This window comes from Sminthopsis crassicaudata, chromosome 4 (genome assembly GCF_048593235.1).
Source record: "Sminthopsis crassicaudata isolate SCR6 chromosome 4, ASM4859323v1, whole genome shotgun sequence".
Taxonomy (NCBI): Eukaryota; Metazoa; Chordata; class Mammalia; order Dasyuromorphia; family Dasyuridae; genus Sminthopsis; species Sminthopsis crassicaudata.
In genome coordinates this window covers 271,945,613-271,963,673 of record NC_133620.1, presented here as the reverse complement: position 1 = coordinate 271,963,673, position 18,061 = coordinate 271,945,613, and the positions used below count along the sequence as shown (strand labels likewise).

General features: G+C 34.4%; 1 protein-coding gene across 3 annotated transcripts in view; it reads right to left on the bottom strand.

Annotated features, from left to right (window-relative positions):
- Positions 1-18,061, bottom strand: part of RCAN2 (regulator of calcineurin 2) — a 336,436-nt gene that overhangs the window by 42,651 nt on the left and 275,724 nt on the right. The window lies entirely within an intron of this gene.

The window sequence follows — 18,061 nt, the reverse complement described above, 5'->3', positions numbered from 1 at the left end:
TATAATTGGAACTTGATGCACTGAAATAATAAAGAATAATCTTGGCCCCCAAAATGAGATGGGAGAAGACTCTTTCACTCCTCCTCTCTTAGAAAACATTGACATGGAACACTGCATAAAATTGCAATGTTTTCTATGTGTTGATTAGTTTTCCTGAGTGATTTTTTCCTCTTTTTTTTTTTTTTTAATTCTTGTTATAAGTGATAGTTCTCTGTAAGAAGGGAAGACATGGCAGTGAAGGTGGGGAAAGGGAAGGAAATATAGCTCATATCAAAACAAATAACACTAATTTTTTAAAAATCGTGACCATGTAATTTGAATCCTGAAACTTTGAAAGGGTCTCAGAAATAATTTTGCATTTTGGTAAACAAAGACCCAAACTATTCAATGATTGGAGCTTGCTGTAAGACCTATAATAGGTCAGAAAATCAAACTATGCTTTAATGTCATTCAGTCTTTGAAGAATGTACATCTCAATGGGGTTGAAGACCTGGAGTTTCATTCTTGAAGTCCATTAGTCTCATTGCCTATTAGTCACTCCCACATTTGATTTTACTCAGTCCTGAGAAGGAATGTATGAAATGACAAATTTTGTTTATTTTTTACAATCAGGAAATTCATGACATCTATGATGGAAGTTCTATTAGAGTGCAAGGTCTTTGAAGGTAATAATTACCTTTGCCTTTTTTGTATCCCCAGCTCTTAGTATAGTTCCTGGCACATATTTACTGTTGTTGTGTAGTTGTTTTTTTTTTTTAGGAATGTCTAACTTTTCATAATCCTTTTTGAGTTTTTTTTTTTAAAGTACTAGAGAAGTTATGCCATTTCTTTCTCCATCTCATCTTACAGATAAGGAAACTGAGGCAAGCAGGGTTCATGACTTGCCCAGGGTCACACAGATATTAAGTGTCTGAGGCTGGATTTAAACTCAGAAGAGGAGTCTTTATGAATCCAGGCCTGGTATTCTACCAATGACATATGGTAGATGATTATATAAAGTTTATTGAACTGAAACTCTAGCCTTTCAGAGCTGACACAATGCTACAAAACTGGGGATAAGGATAGGGATTGAGCTAGAATTTGGAACTGTAATTTCATTTGTGTAAGGAACTCTTAGATAAGGAAATGTCCTTCATTAATGAAGTCAACTTGTCGTCTTAGAGTGTTTTCCAGGTCCCTAAGAAGCTAAAGGGCTTACTCAGTCACTTAGCCAGGATATGTCAGTCCTTAATTTCATCATGTGACATTACATAATTGGGATTTCCTACTAGCCTTACTCTCTTTCTTGGGGGATTTCATCCACTTCGAGGTACTCAATTATCATCTCAAAATGGATGATTTCCAAATCCAGATCTCTAGCTGCAATGCCATTCTAGAATTTCAGACTCATTTAGCAATTCTCCACTAGACATGTCCAATCATTTTATATCAGCATCTCAAATTCAACATGTCCAATGTATAACTAATCATATTTCCTTCCTCCAAATTTTCTTCTTTTTATTTTTCAAAATACATGCAAAAGATAGTTTTCAATTGTCACCCTTTCAAAACCTTATGTTCCAAATTTTTATCCCTCCATCCCTACCTCACTCTCTCCTAGACAGCAAATAATTCAATATATGTTCAATTTCTAAACATATTTAGACAATTATCATATTGCAAAGAAGAATCAGATCAAAAAGGAAAAAAATGAGAAAAAAAAACAAGCAAGCAAGCAAGCAAGCAACAACAACAAAGGTGTAAATACTATGTTGTGATCCATATTCAGTCCCCATAGTCCTCTCTCTGAATGTGCGTGACTCTCTCCATCACAAATATATTGGAATTGATTGAATCATCTTATTGAAAAGAGCCAAGTCCATTACAGTTGAGCATCACATAATCTTATTGCCATATTCAATGTTCTCTTGGTTCTACTCATTTCACTTAGCATCAGTTTATGTGAATCTTTATAGGCCTTTCTGAAATCATTCTGCTGATTGTTTCTTATAGAACAATAATATTCCCTAATATTCATATACCATAACTTATTCAGCCATTAACTGATGGCCTTCCATTCAGTTTCCAGTTCCTTGTCACTACAAAAAGGACTGCTACAAATATTTTTGTACATGTCTTCCAAATTTTCTCAATTCTATTGAGGATAATTTTTCCCAGTTATCCAGATTTATAATATCTACAATCTTTGACTCTTGTCAAGGGACAGTTTAGCTAAGTGGTGCAGTGGATAGAATTCTAGATCTGAAACCAGGAAGAACTAGTTCAAATCCAGCCTCAGACTTTGGGCTAAACACTGTCTTTTACCCTCAGTTTTTTTCATCTATAAAATGGGGAAAATTATAGCAACTACTTCCCAAAAATTGTTGTGAATATCAAATGTAATAATGATTGTAAAGTGCATAGCATAATGTCTGGCACAGAGTAAACACTAAATCAATGTAAGGTATCTAGACTATAATTATTTTCTCTCCTTTACTCTCCATATACATCTCTGCCACAGAGGTATCTTGCAAACCCCATTACTTATAGCTAGATGTTAGCTGTATCCAGTTGATGATTCTTTCTATTTTGCTATTTAGTTATTTTTCATTTGTGTCCTACTCTTAATGACACCTTTTGGAGATTTTTTGGCAGAGATACCAGAGTGGTTTGCTATTTTCTTCTCCAACTCATCTTACAAATGGGAAAACTGAGGTAAACAAGGTTGAATGACTTGTCCAGGATCACACAATTAATTATCTGAGGCTAAATCTGAACTCAGATCGTTCTGAGTTCATTCTATGCATCATGGCACCACTAGCTTCCCTGATTCTTAGATCTATGAGGCTATTGGTGAATTAAATCAACTCTCCCCTCAAATATTGAAATGACCTCCTAATAAGTCTCCTTACTTCCCCTCTTTCTTCACTACAATCTATCGTATGCATAGTATGCCAAAATCACCTTCCTAAAGGACAGATCTTTTGTTCAGTATTTCCCTACTGCATGTGGAATAAAATACAAGCTTCTTCACCTAGTATTTATAGTCTGGCCCCAACCTTTCTTTCCAGCCTTCATATTTGTTCTCCTTCATGCAATTTAGCTTTTTGCCTAACCTGCTTGCTCCTCACTCTCTGAATTTGGAGTTCTGTCTCTCACCTCTGTATATTAGCTAAAGCAGTTTCCCCCTACTTGGAATGCACTCTTTCTTCTCAATATTTATTTCCCTTCAAGGTTCACCTTGACTGATGCTTGTTTTGAAAAGCCTTCTTTGAGGTTCACATTTATGACTTTTCTCTATCTTCTCATATTAGCTTACATTTGCTTGATTTATGTATTTTTTTGCAATTGAAATGGAATGTCAGCTCTTTGAGGGCAGAGACTATTGTTGGTTTTTTATTTATTTTGTTTTGCATATGCATTTAAAAATTTTTTTATTTATTTCGTCTGTATTTTGCAGAGTACTTTGAACACCCAAAAAACTATCTCTGTCTCTCTTTTCTGTTTCTGTCTCTCTTTCTGTGTCTATCTCTCTTTAGATTGAATTTTCTATTTCACTTAAGCTAGAAGTGCTCTGGCCACTAATGGGTCTGATCTCATTTGCTGATTGGCACAGAACTTTTGACCTGCTCTTTTCTCAGTCTGGTCTACTTTGCCCTCCTTGGTTCCCCTTTATGGGGGCTTTCTGTGTTGCTGCTGTACTTTGTACAGCCAATGAGCACACCACAGTTCAGAATCACTAAACTCAGGTGATTCTGTCAATCTTAGATTCCTCTAAACAGGGATTAGTGCTTGTGCCACAGCACCATATGCCAAAAAGACTTAATGTACTGCTGAATTGAGCAAACATTTGTGGAGCACCCACTAAGAAAGGTAAAGACCTTGTGGTAAGAGGGGAAATATAAAGAACTTCCTGGCACACTTTCTTCCTTCCTTAACAAATTCTGCTTTATAGCCCAGAGCAACAGTCCTGTGGCCCAATTCTAATAAAACAAGGCAATATGTGCCCAATGATTACTAGCATAACAAGCACTTATAACAGAGAATTTGGAACTCAAAATTTTTTTAAACAAACAATTTAAAAAAGAATCCTTAGAGGTAAGAGACAAATATTCCTGTGAATTGGAAGTATCAGAGAATTAGGGTTATAGACTTGGAGGAGAGAGAAAATCCTAGATATTATTTGATCCAACTTTTTATTTTATAAAAGAAGATTAAAGGAGACCCAGAAAAGGTGATTTGTCCACATAGCTAATAAGAGACACAGCCAAGATTTGAAACTATCTCCTCTCACAGCAAATCCAGTTCATTCTAGTGCCTCCGTTATTTATTATTTTTATTATTGTTATTGTTATTATTATTATTTGCTGAGGCAATTGGGGTTAAGTGACTTGCCCAGGGTTACATAGCTAGGAAGCATTAAGTATCTGAGACCACATTTGAACTCCGGTCCTCCTGACTTCAGGGCTCTATCCACTGCACCACCTAGCTGCCCCCACCTCCCTTGATTTTTGATTGATAACCTTAGTCAGCTATGTTGTTATAGTCCTTAACTTTTATTGTGCAAGCAATGGCCAAAATTAAAGGCATTTCAAGAAGCACCATGAAGTTAGTAATTTATCAGAATCATAGTTACTCCTTTTTTCTAGTGCCAAAAAATGAGAAATGAAGGGGATTTCCATCAATTGGAGGATGGTTGAACAAGTTATGGTATATGAATGTAATGGAATACTGATATACTATAAGAGATGATGAACTATATGGTTTCAGGAAAATCTGGAAAGATTTCTGTGAACTGATACAGAGAAAAGTGAGCAGAACCAGGAAAATAATTTAAATAACAATAATAATATAAAGATAGGCAACTTTGGACCATAATTCCAGATGCTCATGATGAAATATTCTATTGACCTCCAGAAAAAAAACATTTTATATTCTTTTTTTTTTTAGATTTTTTTAATAGATTTTAATTTTTCCAAATACTTGGGAGCTTTATATTCTTGAAAATTATTGAAGAATCCAAAGGGCTTTTGTTTGTATTATATCTGTTGATATTTATTTGCCATATTAGACTAAAACTAATAATTAAAACAGTATTTTACTTAAATAACAATAATAAACCCATTAAATATTAATATTAAAACATTTTGATGAAAAGTAACTTTTACTAAACAAAAAATATTGAGAAAAGTAATATTGTCTTACATATTTTTACAAGTCTCTTTTTCTTATGTGGCATAACAGATGGAGAATTAGGCTTGGAGAAAGGAAGACCTGAGTTTAAATTACCTCAGACACTTATTAGATGTATGACCCTGGGCAAGTCACTTAACCCATTTACCACAGTTTCCTCATCTGTAAAAAAAGTGAACTAGATAGAGAAATGTCAATGTCTTTGCCAAGAAAAACCCAAATGGGGTCATGAAGGTTCAGACAGTTGAAATGATTAAACAAAAAATTATCATCATTGAATGAAAAAGGAAATATGAGAATTCAGCTGCCAAATTATCATCTGGCAGCTGAATTCTCATATTTCCTTTTTCATTCAATCTGTTGTGATAGGTTGTTTTGGTTGAAGTATATTAAAAGGACATTAAAAAAATATGTTCTCGCATAGATATATAGTTGGAAAAGTAAAAAGTATCTTAATAGATAAATAACACTAGTATTATTATGAAGATACTTTTGACTCATTGGAATCCTAAAAGGTTCTTGAAGTTCCCCAGCAATTCTCAGACTACACTTTCAGAACAGATACTCTATAGTTATTTTTACTTATTCTTTTTAATAAAGTGAAGAGAACTAAGGAAGGAAGCACATTTCAATGCAATCACTCTGAGAAGGTAAAAGGTGGATAAATTTTGCCTTCTGTCCTATTTATTGCACAGTATTTACTATACTCGAGCTACAGAGGGTTTCCCCCACCCCCACCTCACTTGGGACCATTTTGAAAGAATAGAATCTAATGCTTAGCTCAAACACTAAACTCTAAAATGTCAAGGAAGCAGCTTGGTCTTAATAGACCATGAATTCAATACCCACAGCTCTCAGAAGAGTACTTTCTATATTCTTTATTTTGTTATAGTCTCTCTTCTCTGGTAGTAGATTTAAAATTCATTATACCTAGAAAACATTACAATGAAATGGTACAATCCACATAAAGCCTCAGCATTTTTATACATTACCAACACAATCCAACAGCAAGAGATACAAAGAGAAATTCCATTCAAAATAACGGTCGATAGTATAAAATATTTGGGAATATATCTATCAAAGGAGAGTCAGGAATTATATGAGCAAAATTACAAAACACTTGCCACAAAAATAAAGTCAGATTTAAATAATTGGAAAGACATTCAGTGCTCTTGGATAGGCCGAGTGAATATAATTAAGATGACAATACTCCCTAAACTAATCTATTTATTTAGTACTATACCAATCAGACTCCCAAGAAACTATTTAAATAACCCAGAAAAAAATAACAACAGAATTCATATGGAACAACAAAAGGTCGAGAATTTCAAGGGAAGTAATGAAAAAAAATTAAATGAAGGTGGTCTAGCTGTACCTGATTTGGAACTATATTATAAAGCAACATGGTATTGGCTAAGAAATAGACTAGTTGATCAGTGGCATAGGTTAGGTTCCCAGGGCAAGATAGTGAATAAAAATAGCAATCTAATCTTTGACAAACCCAAAGATCCCAAATTTTGGGATAAGAATTCATTATTTGACAAAAACTGCTGGGAAAACTGGAAATTAGTATGGTAGAAACTAGGCATGGACCCACATTTAACACCACATACTAAGATTAGATCAAAATGGGTCCAAGATTTAGGCATAAAGAATGAAATAATAAATAAATTGGAGGAACATGGGATGGTTTACCTCTCGGACTTGTGGAGGAGGAAGGAGTTTGTGTCCAAGGGAGAACTAGAGACCATTATTGATGACAAAATAGAACATTTTGATTACACCAAATTAAAAAGTTTCTGCACAAACAAAACTAATGCAAACAAGATTAGAAGGGAAGTAACAAATTGGGAAAACATTTTTACAGTTAAAGGTTCTGATAAAGGCCTCATCTCCAAAATATACAGATAATTGACTTTAATTTATAAGAAATCAAGCCATTCTCCAATTGATAAATGGTCAAAGGATATGAACAGACAATTTTCAGATGATGAAATTGAAACTATTTTCACTTATATGAAAGAGTGTTCCAAATCACTATTGATCAGAGAAATGCAAATTAAGACAACTCTGAGATATCATTACACACCTGTCAGATTGGCTAAGATGACAGAAACAAATAACGATTGGAGGGGCTGTGGAAAAACTGGGAGACTGATGCATTGTTGGTGGAGTTGTGAAAGAATCCAACCATTCTGGAGAACAATCTGGAATTATGCCCAAAAAGTTATCAAAATGTGCATACCCTTTGACCCAGCCATATTACTACTGGGCTTATATCCCAAGGAACTACTAAAGAAGGGAAAGGGACCTGTATGTGCCAAAATGTTTGTGGCAGCCCTTTTCATAGTGGCTAGAAGCTGGAAGATGAATGGATGTCCATCAGTTGGAGAATGGTTGGGTAAATTATGGTATATGAATGTTATGGAATATTATTGTTCTGTAAGAAATGACCAACAGGAGAAATACAGAGAGGCTTGGAGAGACTTACATCAACTGATGCTGAGTGAAACGAGCAGAACCAGAAGATCATTATACACTTCAACAATGATACTGTATGAGGATGTATTCTGTTGGAAGTGGATATCTTCAACATAGAGAAGAGCTAATCCAATTCCAATTGATTAATGATGGACAGAATCAGCTACACCCAGAAAAGGAACACTGGGAAATGAGTGTAAACTGTTATTTTTACCTTCTGAATTCAATTCTTCCTGTGCAACAAGAAATTCGGTTCTACACACATATATTGTATCTAGAATATAATGTAATATATTTAACATGTATAAGACTGCTTGCCATCTGGGGGAGGGGGTTGGGGGAGGAAGGGAAAAAATCTGAATAGAAGTAAGTGCAAGGGATAATGTTGTAAAAAATTACCCATGTATATGTACTGTCAAAAAAAGTTATAATTATAAAATAAAATAAAAATTAAAAAAAGAAAAATTATCCATGCATATATTTTGTAAATAAAAAGCTTTAATATAAATATTTTTAAAATTGAAAAAAAGAAATGACCATGAAATAAAATGTATTTCAGTGAAATAAAAAAAAAAAAAAAAAAACCAAAAAACAAAAAACAAAACAAAAACAATGAAATGGTACATTCTTTGTCTTCTTTAATAAAGTCAGAAGCATTCACTTTGATCCTACCTAGTTTCTATTAGTCATAGTCTAGTCTAATAGTCTATAACCTATAATGTATATATATATATATATATGCATCTATCTATCTATCTATCTATCTATCTATCTATCTATCTATCTATCTATCTATCTACTATAGGAGGAAGGAAAATGAATGAAAGGGATGCTAAAAATCACTTCAGTCTTCCAGATCTCTTATCTTACAAATGAGAAAAGATGATTCAAAAACCACATTAAGTGATTTATACAAGGTCACAGATGGTAAGTGACAGATCCAATCTTCAATCCCCCTTTTCTGCTTTCAAATTCAACACTCTTACTTCTACACCATTCCACACTGAAGATTTTTTCAAATTGGTAACTTTTGTGGTGCATTTAAAAATGATCCAATTGACAAAAATATAACTTATATATTTAGGAATAATAATAGTTAACATTTTAGAGCAGGAATTTTAAATTTTGCATGTGTGTCCTAGATTCCTTTGGTAAGCTAGGGTCCTTATCAGAATAATGTAGTTTAATAGTTATTGGTAAAAAGAAATGTTAAATTTTAAAGGTTAGTGAAAATAAATATGTAGAACCCCCTCAACCTTGTTTACAAATCTCTTTGAAATTTATCCACAATGATCTCAGGTTAAAAACTCTTCACATACATTGTGTTTAGAAGTTTGGAAAGTATTTTGCATATATTATCTCACTGAGTCCTCACAGAAACCTTATGCTGTGCATATTATTATTATTCCCATTTAGAGATAAGAAAACTGAAGCCAAAGGAGCTAAGGGCTTGAATTTGGGTCATATACACTATATAAGAAGGTGCTACAGGGAATTAAAGGTGGTGTGGTGGATAGGGCAGTAGATTTAGAATCAGAAAGTGTCATCTTCATGAGCTGAAATTTGGTCTCAAATACTAACTGTGTGACTCTGGGCAAGTCACTTTACCCAATTTGCTTAGTTTCCTCATCTGTAGAATGAGAAGGAAATGGCAAATCACTCCAGTATGCTTGCCAAGAAATGTCCAAATGGGGCCATGAAGAGTAGGATATAAATGAAATGACCAACAATAACACAGGAAATGAAAATATCCATCATGCATGCTAAGCCATCTCATTAGTCCTAGCTTTTCCATATCTACAAATGTTTTTCAATCATTTCAGTCATGTCTCCACTTTGTGACCCCACTTGGGTTTTCTTGACAGAGTTACTGAAGTGGTGTGCCTTTACTTCTTCAATTGCTCATTTTACAGATAAGGAAATTGAGACAGAGTGAAATGACTTGTCCAGGGTCCCACAGCTAGTACGTATCTGAGATCAGATTTAAATTCAGGAAGATGAGTCTTCCTGGCTCCAGGTCTGGTACTCCAGCCACTGAGCCACCTGGTTGCCCCCAGCCATGATAGCCCTTGTAACACTTGGAAGACAATGAGCAAGATCCACTTTCCTAGCCTTCTCTTCTTCAATACATTAAGTATGTCTATCTTTAGTGTCAGAGACAAATGGTTCATTATCAATAACTAATTTTTATAGGATTTGAAGCCTTGAATTGAGGGATATAGTCTATACAGCATATGCTAGGTGGAGGTACCTTTTAGCAGAGGGTGATTTTCAGCTAGCTTGATTTGATTGGAAGAATACACAGGGGAATAAAAGAAGAAAACACTTGCTAAGTGGCTACTATGTGATAAAAACTATGGAAGAAGAGAAGCAATAAGCATTTATATAGTGCTTACTATGTGTTAGGTACCATGCTAAGTATTTTACAAATATTATCTCATCTGATTCTAATAATGACCTTGGGAGAACGTTGCAGTTATCATCCTCATTTTACTGTTGAGAAAACTGCATTCATTATAGATTAGGGTCTTACTCATGGTTAAATAGCTAATAAGGGGCTGAAGCCAACTTTGAAGTTGTTTTGCTACTGTTTTCCTGATTTCAGGCCCAGCTCTCTATCTGCTATACCACTTAATTATTTCAGCTGTGCTAAGGACTTTGCAGATATCTCATTTGATCCTCATAAAAATCTGTGAGGTAGGTAATATTATTAGTTCCACTTTACAGATAGGAAAACAGAGTCAGATAGAGGTTAGACTTCCTTGGAATATAGCTAATGAATGTTTGAGACCTGTTAAAATTCAACATTGGAGTTCCAGACCCAATACTCTGTTCAGTGAGTCATCTATTCATCTCAAAGGAAGAGAAAAAGCTAAATTCTAGGAGGTACAAGTGCCATACCAAAGGATTTTGAGTCATCAAAAAAGCCTAAGGTCTGAGGCAAAGTAGGTTGATAAAAGAGATGGAAAATAGATTCTCATAGCAGGAAAGAAATAAAAAAAGTTGAAAAGTTCTAAAAGAACTTCAGAATCACTTAACTTGTAAGACATGAGAACCCAGCATTACATGGACCTTGTCATCTTCTTAAACCTTTTCTTAAGAAACATTTTTAGTCTACTTGAATGATTTTTTTTTACACTTTCATACCAGAAAACAAGAGGCATACAAGATTATGCTTATAGTCAAAAGCTGATATATTTCTCTTCTTGGAAAAGTAGAAGTGATAAAAAGTTAGATCAAGGATTACATGAAAAAGCATAACATAAGGGAAGGAAGGCAACATGGTGGCCGAAGTAGAGATCATGTTTCACTCATCTCCTTAGAATGCTGGAAGTAATTTTTAAACTTCCTCAAACTCAAATTCATAATGCAACCTTTCTATAAATGGCAGAACTAAGTAATGCCTGAGTTGTCCTTTTCTACTGATCTGCCTATGGGAACTTAAAGAGATTATAATAGCCTTGAAACATTTTCCAAAGTATGTACTGCGAAGGATGGAAGTCACTAAGTAAAAAAAAAAAATCAGCCTTAGATATATTAATGATAAATATTGCCCAAGGAAGAGGATACTTCTCATTGATATCCTTGCCAAATTTCAGCTTAAAATAGCAATGACTTTTAGTGTTGGACATTTCCTGGGAATTAATGATGGCCTACCTCTACTCCAGGCTAACAGTTTTTCTTATCTGATCATTAATGTGTAAGGAATATCTGGTGTCTTCAACACCCAGGAGTAGATATATGACATTAGTTCTAAAAAAAAAATCTAATTGTTCATGCTAAAATCAGGAAACAAATAACCTCTTTTAAGAGGTTATCTCATCTTTTGAAGGTACATAAATTTATTCTAAGTGCATTTAAATATTGATTCCCCCATTAAGTTTCTTATTCCTGGCTTCAAAGACAAGGGTTTATAGATAAACAGCTCAGGGGTAGCAATGGTAAACTGGAGAGTTTGTCTTGGAAGTCCTAAAAAATCTAGGTTCAAACCCCACTTAAGACACATGATGACTATGTGATCCTGGGCAAATTATTTAATCTTCTACTTATCCACTCAACTCTTAAAAACCATGAGTTACAGAACAAGTACCATTATATTCTCATAAAGGGAGTTTCTTTATTGGAATTTCTAATGAGGAAACTACGCATTCTAATTAAATCATGTCTGGTTAAAAAAAAAGCTTATAGAAGGTGAACAAATGTGAATTTTTTCCCTATTAGATTTATTTTAATAGATTTTTCAATGGGTCTTTTAATATATGTATGTGTATGTATGATATAAATATACTACCTCAAGAGTGGAGCCCACGTCAGTAATTAGATATGGATTTCTTCTAGATATTTAGGTTTTAATTTCTATGGTATTTAATAATAACATTGTATTCAACAACTAGGTGATTCTGAGCATCTGGGCTGCCCCTATGGCACTGAGACCTGAATCAAAGATTGTCTCTCCTGCTCTAGGAAGCTAGACTGTGACTCAAGGATTAATTAGAAGAAACTTAGGAGGTTCTTTTATCTGTTGATTAAATAATAATTATACACGAGGATCACATGCATGTAATCAGCCTATCCATTACCAATAATAAATTGGCAAAAATAAAAACCACTAGCAAAAATTATCAAAATGAATCATATGCACATCTAATCATCCCTGTTTATATCCTTTTGGTCAGATTATAAGTAGGATATCTTGGCAACTAGGGCAAACTCAATTGAATAGAAAGGAGAGGTAGACCTTGGGAAGGCAGAGTGATGTCAAATAGGGATGGTTTAGGGGTTGGGAAAGAATATATCACCCCCTCTCTTTTTCTTGATGTTTGACACAAAGACCCTGCTTCCTTTTTCATTCCCCATCCTGAGACCCACATTCTCCACTAAACTTCTTGGAAATAAGTCAGTGCAGTATTGATGAAGTTTAGCCTGTTTTTTCTTCTTACTCCCAGAAGCGGCCTGGGGAGAGATCTGATGGAAGAGAATGGTGGTCCCTCTAGTTTGGATACAATGGAAAGAAGCTTGTCTACATGTTGGCCTTTGGGGAAAGCTCTAGCTACTCTAGCCTTATGGTAGCTCTGGTTCATATGGTACATATTCCTTCTATGATTTTCCCTTCATTTAGTGTTGTTCTTCATAGTTCATTTTAACCTAATTCCATCCATGTGAAAAGTTGGATTTGTTCTGTGCCCTGGGTCCCTTTAACAATGACCTTGGGTCTTGTGTGCCCCTGGAGATGATATCATTGACCAGCTGTGGTACCATAATGCCTAAAGATCTAAATAAATATGATGTAATTAAATGTGATTTGGGGCTATATTCATTTTAATGTATATTGATTCCCATTCATGTAGCTTACATTTACTCTCCTAATAGGACATTTCATTAAATCACTTTTATTTTAATTCTAAATTATGGGGCATGAGAGCTTTGTTATTGCTACTGTTTGTATAAACTACTCTGCTTCTTGACATATAGTTAACTCTTTGAGACTATAACATCTATTTTAGAAATTAACTCTGCCACTTAGCCATCCATGCACTCCCTGGTGACCTGGCTGACAGAAACAATAAAACTTCCTTTAAACAGGAAATTTATTGTCTTCTCATTAGGAAAAAAGCATGTTTAAAGCAAGCTTTTCTTGTGGGCACTAAGATGTTTAGAAGGATGTTAATAATGTAATGCCAACATAAAATCATGAATTAGATTTGCCATTGATGTTAAAAATCACATGATTCATAGTATCCTTAATGTTTACAACACTTTTCATCCTTCAATAATAATAATAATAAATGTGTCATTAACATCCAGAGTAATTTAATATTTGTTATTTTCAGTCATTTTAGTCACATCCAACTCTTTGTAACTCCAATTGGAGTAATTTGCCATTTCTTTCTCCAGCTCATTCTGCAGATGGGGAAACTGAGGCAAACAGGATTTTATATATCCAGGATCATACAGCTAGTAAGTGTTTGAGGTTGGATTTCAATTCAGGTGTTCCTGACTCCAAACCTGGCACTATATTCATTGTACCACCAATTTATTCTTTTAATATACTAATAATTATAATATAATATTCTCTAATGATTTACTGCTTATGATGACTTTAAAGTTTTTAAAAATTTTTTGTAACCCTTAGGACCATCATCCCTTTGGGAATTTCATAAACTACTAAATCAGAACTGTGGGATCAGAAATTTGGAGCTAGATTTCTCCTCTAGAAGGAGCTTTCCAGGATTTGATGTCATATATGTAAAGGATCATATATCTAGAGGTTCATGTATTAAAAGGTGACTGAGGCCACAGAGATCATCGAATTTGGTTCACTTGATTTACAAATGAAAAGAGAGGCCCAGAAAGGACATGTAAATTGGTCAAGATTATGCAAGTGGGAAATACCAGATTCCTGCCTCATTTTAACAAAAGATAGGACAACCCCATCCTCCTACCCCTCCAAAGAAGATGATTTATCTGAAGTCATGTAGGAAATAAGAAGACGACTGAGGAAATTCAAATTTAGTTCTTCTGATTCCCAATCTAGTATTCTTTCCACAACACCCTTCTGGGCTCTCATATGCTTCCTAATCCAGCTTTTAAAAGATATTCAGTTCAAAATTTAATTTATTCATTTTGCCACAGCTCATGAAAATGATCAAAGCAAACCTTCAAAGATGTTTCTCCTTTAATTTTTTTTTAGAAAGATAGAGTTTTTTTTTTTTTTTTTTAAACAAAGATACAAGCAACCTTTTATCGCCAAATGTAGAAATCATGAGCTCGAGAACTAAGGCTTATGAATCAATTATGCTGCTAAGAATACACATGCTCCCCTATCTCCATGTTGCACTCATGCTTTTCTCCTTTATTTAGAATGTCAGCCCTCTAGGCACGAGGCAGATCTTTCTGATCTGTTCTGCTTTTTGTACACCCTGGGAACCAAGTGCTTGTTAATTATAACATCCTGATACACACCAAAAAAACCCATGCCCCATTGAAATTATTGGCATTTTAGTAAATCGCCCTTCTAATCAATTGATGATTCCAGAAAACAGTTTACAAAAGCTAGAAGAAAAACGTCCCCTAATTGGAAAAAAGACAGTTAATATCTTCCATGACAAGAGTGGATTTATTGAAAGCTAAACTGATTCCTCAGCTAAAGCGAGTACTGAGCATGGTTTCAAATGAAGTATTATACAAACTGATTGAGACGGTGCTTAGGTGTTGTACAGTGTAATAAACCAGCTGTTCAGATGAGAAAAAACTGCTGTATGTGATGAGCAGGTGGCCATATTTGAAGTGTTAAGCAGTGTCTTGTCAGCATCCATGGCTGTACCAGAGTAATGGAAGGAGGAGGGGCAAGTCTAAGGTACACCTGCCATGATCAGATAAATCAGCAGAGAAAGATGGATAAAATGAAAGGTAAGTAATCTCAAACAAACTTCTAATTTTATCATATACTTGCTGTTTGAAAATCTTTAACAACCTTGTTCCAACTTTCCCTACTGACATTATAGTATATCGTTCCCCTTTACAAACTGTTCAGCCAAGTTAACTTTCGTGTTATTTATCACACTGGACACGCCATTTCCCCTGTTGATACATTTGTATAGACTTGTCCTTCCATGCCTAGAATGCACTCCTTCCTGCCTTTTGGAATTCCTCCTTTCCTATTCAAGATCCACCCCTACAAGAGATTGTTCCTGACATTCTTCTCTCCATCTCGCAACCACTAGAGCACTAGCCCAAATTACTTTTTATTTTGTACATGCTTTACAAATATATTTGCATAAATATATGATATATTCATAGATTTATACATAATTTATATACTCATATATAATTATCTAACAGATAAATTTCATATATTATATACAATTACATAATTAATAATTTTATGTAATAAAATTATGTAAATTATATTATATAATATATCTATAATTACATGCATGCAAATTATGTAAAATGTACATAATACATAACTGTACACAATATACTTATATAAATTATTTTATATACTATATCCTAATGATATATATATGTAATGTATAATATATTTAAATATATAATTAATAGTTGTATATGGCATATAATTAAGATAATTATATTTAATATTAAAATATATGCATGTTTCCCCTCTCCCTTTAGGGTGCTAACTCCACATTTTATTTTGTCCTTGTCCATTTAGTTCAGTTCCCTAGTAGACAAAAATATTTATTGACTGATAAATTATAGATGTCCTCTGAGGTCCTTCCAGCTCTAAATCAATTATTCTATATGAACAAATAGCCTCACAGAGACTTGGAAAAATACTCTGAACTCCAGTCCCTTAAATTTGGTCACCATGTATAAGCTGCCCCTGTAGAGAATCCTGTTGACTCTGTTGGATTACCACATTATTCCAATATGATTCATACCTTTTGCCCATGAAATTCTTCCTCTCCCACCTTCTTCTCTGTTGAGAGTATGGTGGCTATCCAGATCCTTTCACTACGTGGGCAGACACATTTCTAAGATTGCTTGGAATAATGCAAAGTGTTTGGAGGTGGAAGACCTGATTATAAGCAGTGAAGTGCTGGTAAATGTCTGACAATCTACTATCTGGTGGAAAAATGTATGCACAACAGACTTTTCAAATTTAACCTGCATTATTAATATTTCTCAATGACTTTTTAAAGCCATGATCAACAAAGAATAAATTATGACCTTCTGGTGAGTTAGAGAGATATGTACCCCAGAGAATGTGAACACTTCTTCCATCATAATGAACTGAGGAGAATAAGTTGTTTCAACAGCCAAGAAGATGACTGAATCAGGTAATATGGAGTGCTTAGAACTTGGTCAGACATCCAAGGCACCAAGGTCATCCACTCCATCCCAGAACATTGCTGGCTGTCTTGACTTTTTTTTCCCAACCATTGGACTTAGATGATTCAAGAAGAAAGAATGAGGCTGTTGACTTTGCACAGTTCTATCTCATTTAAATTCAATTCATGAGCAAGTCAAAACAATATATTGGTATTCTTCAAAAATGAAGGATGAACACTAATTATAGTCATTATTGCCCCCTTTTAGGTTGGACTATTTTAATCTGCTCATCTTTGGTTAGCCTGTTAGCCTTAAACATGCAAAGAATCCTTGGAAAACAATCTCAGAGGAATCCTTCAGCTTACAATGGACACTGTAAATTTCTCCACCTGTGACAAGTAAGCACCCTTATTTTACCAAACAGAAAGTAGCAAAGCCAAGATAGGACTCTCTGAACTTCATCAAAATGACTCAGTTACCTTTACATTCTGGAATTTCCTTCAGTGCTTGGGACCTTCTCATTGTGGGACTCTCCTCTACCATGATGGTCCTTTCTCCCATTGGTGAGTTTCTTTTGATAGGAAAGCATGGGGGGATAGCTCCAGGTTAGTCATGCTTTGTCCCTTTTCTAAATGTGCTTCTGACCCTCCAGGCTTTACTACCATGCTTCCAAATGGGTATAAATCTGCTTTTCATTTCTCTTTTATATTTTGTCTTCTTCCAATAGAATGCAAATTTCTTGCATGCAGCAACTATCTCTCCTTTTGCTTACATCTCCAGCATTTATTGATTAACTGATTGACCAGGTTTAGACGCTGCTATTTGGTTAGGCCTTAGAGAGGTCAAACTATATGACATAGGTAATATGTTACTTGGTTAGATGCTACAAAAGATATCAAATTTTTGTAACATTTTGTCTGCTCCCATTGACTTCACTCCCAATAAGGAAAAATTGGAAGCTCTTGGCAACTTTTGTGCCATTACTAAGCAGATACCATTGGTTAATTCCTTTGGGGAATTTAATGGGGAGAGTAAGGAAATCTCTTTTCCTTTTTTTCTTGTGACTTCTTCATTAGGCACACAGTATAAGCTCCTAATTACTAACATTATTTCTTTATCAATTGACCAGCAAATGTGAACATCTGGATGCATTAATTTTCTGAAGCATTGATCTCTTCTTGATTTCATTTTGGCTAAGATAAGGTAGTGACATTTTATTAGTAATGATTATGGGAAAGGTTTAACCTAACTATTCTAGACATTTTCTGGTAAAAAGCATGTTATATTGTGACAGCAAGACTTTCTCCCCAAACACCTGATATTATGGAGAAATCTGAGACCTAGAACATATGCAATTTTCATGCTGTTGTTTGCCCAAAGGTGGTACATACTAACTTTTAAAACAACTAAAAATCAGCACTTTGGAACAAAATAATAAGACATTTATACATTGCTTGAATATTTGCAAAACTCTGTATGTACATTATTTCATTTGATACGGATAAAAATCACAGTGGTCCTGGGAGGAAGATATTATTATTATTTCCATTTTATAGAAGAAAAACCTGAGTCTGAAAAAAAAGTTAGGTAAGTTGCTCAGAATCACATAGCT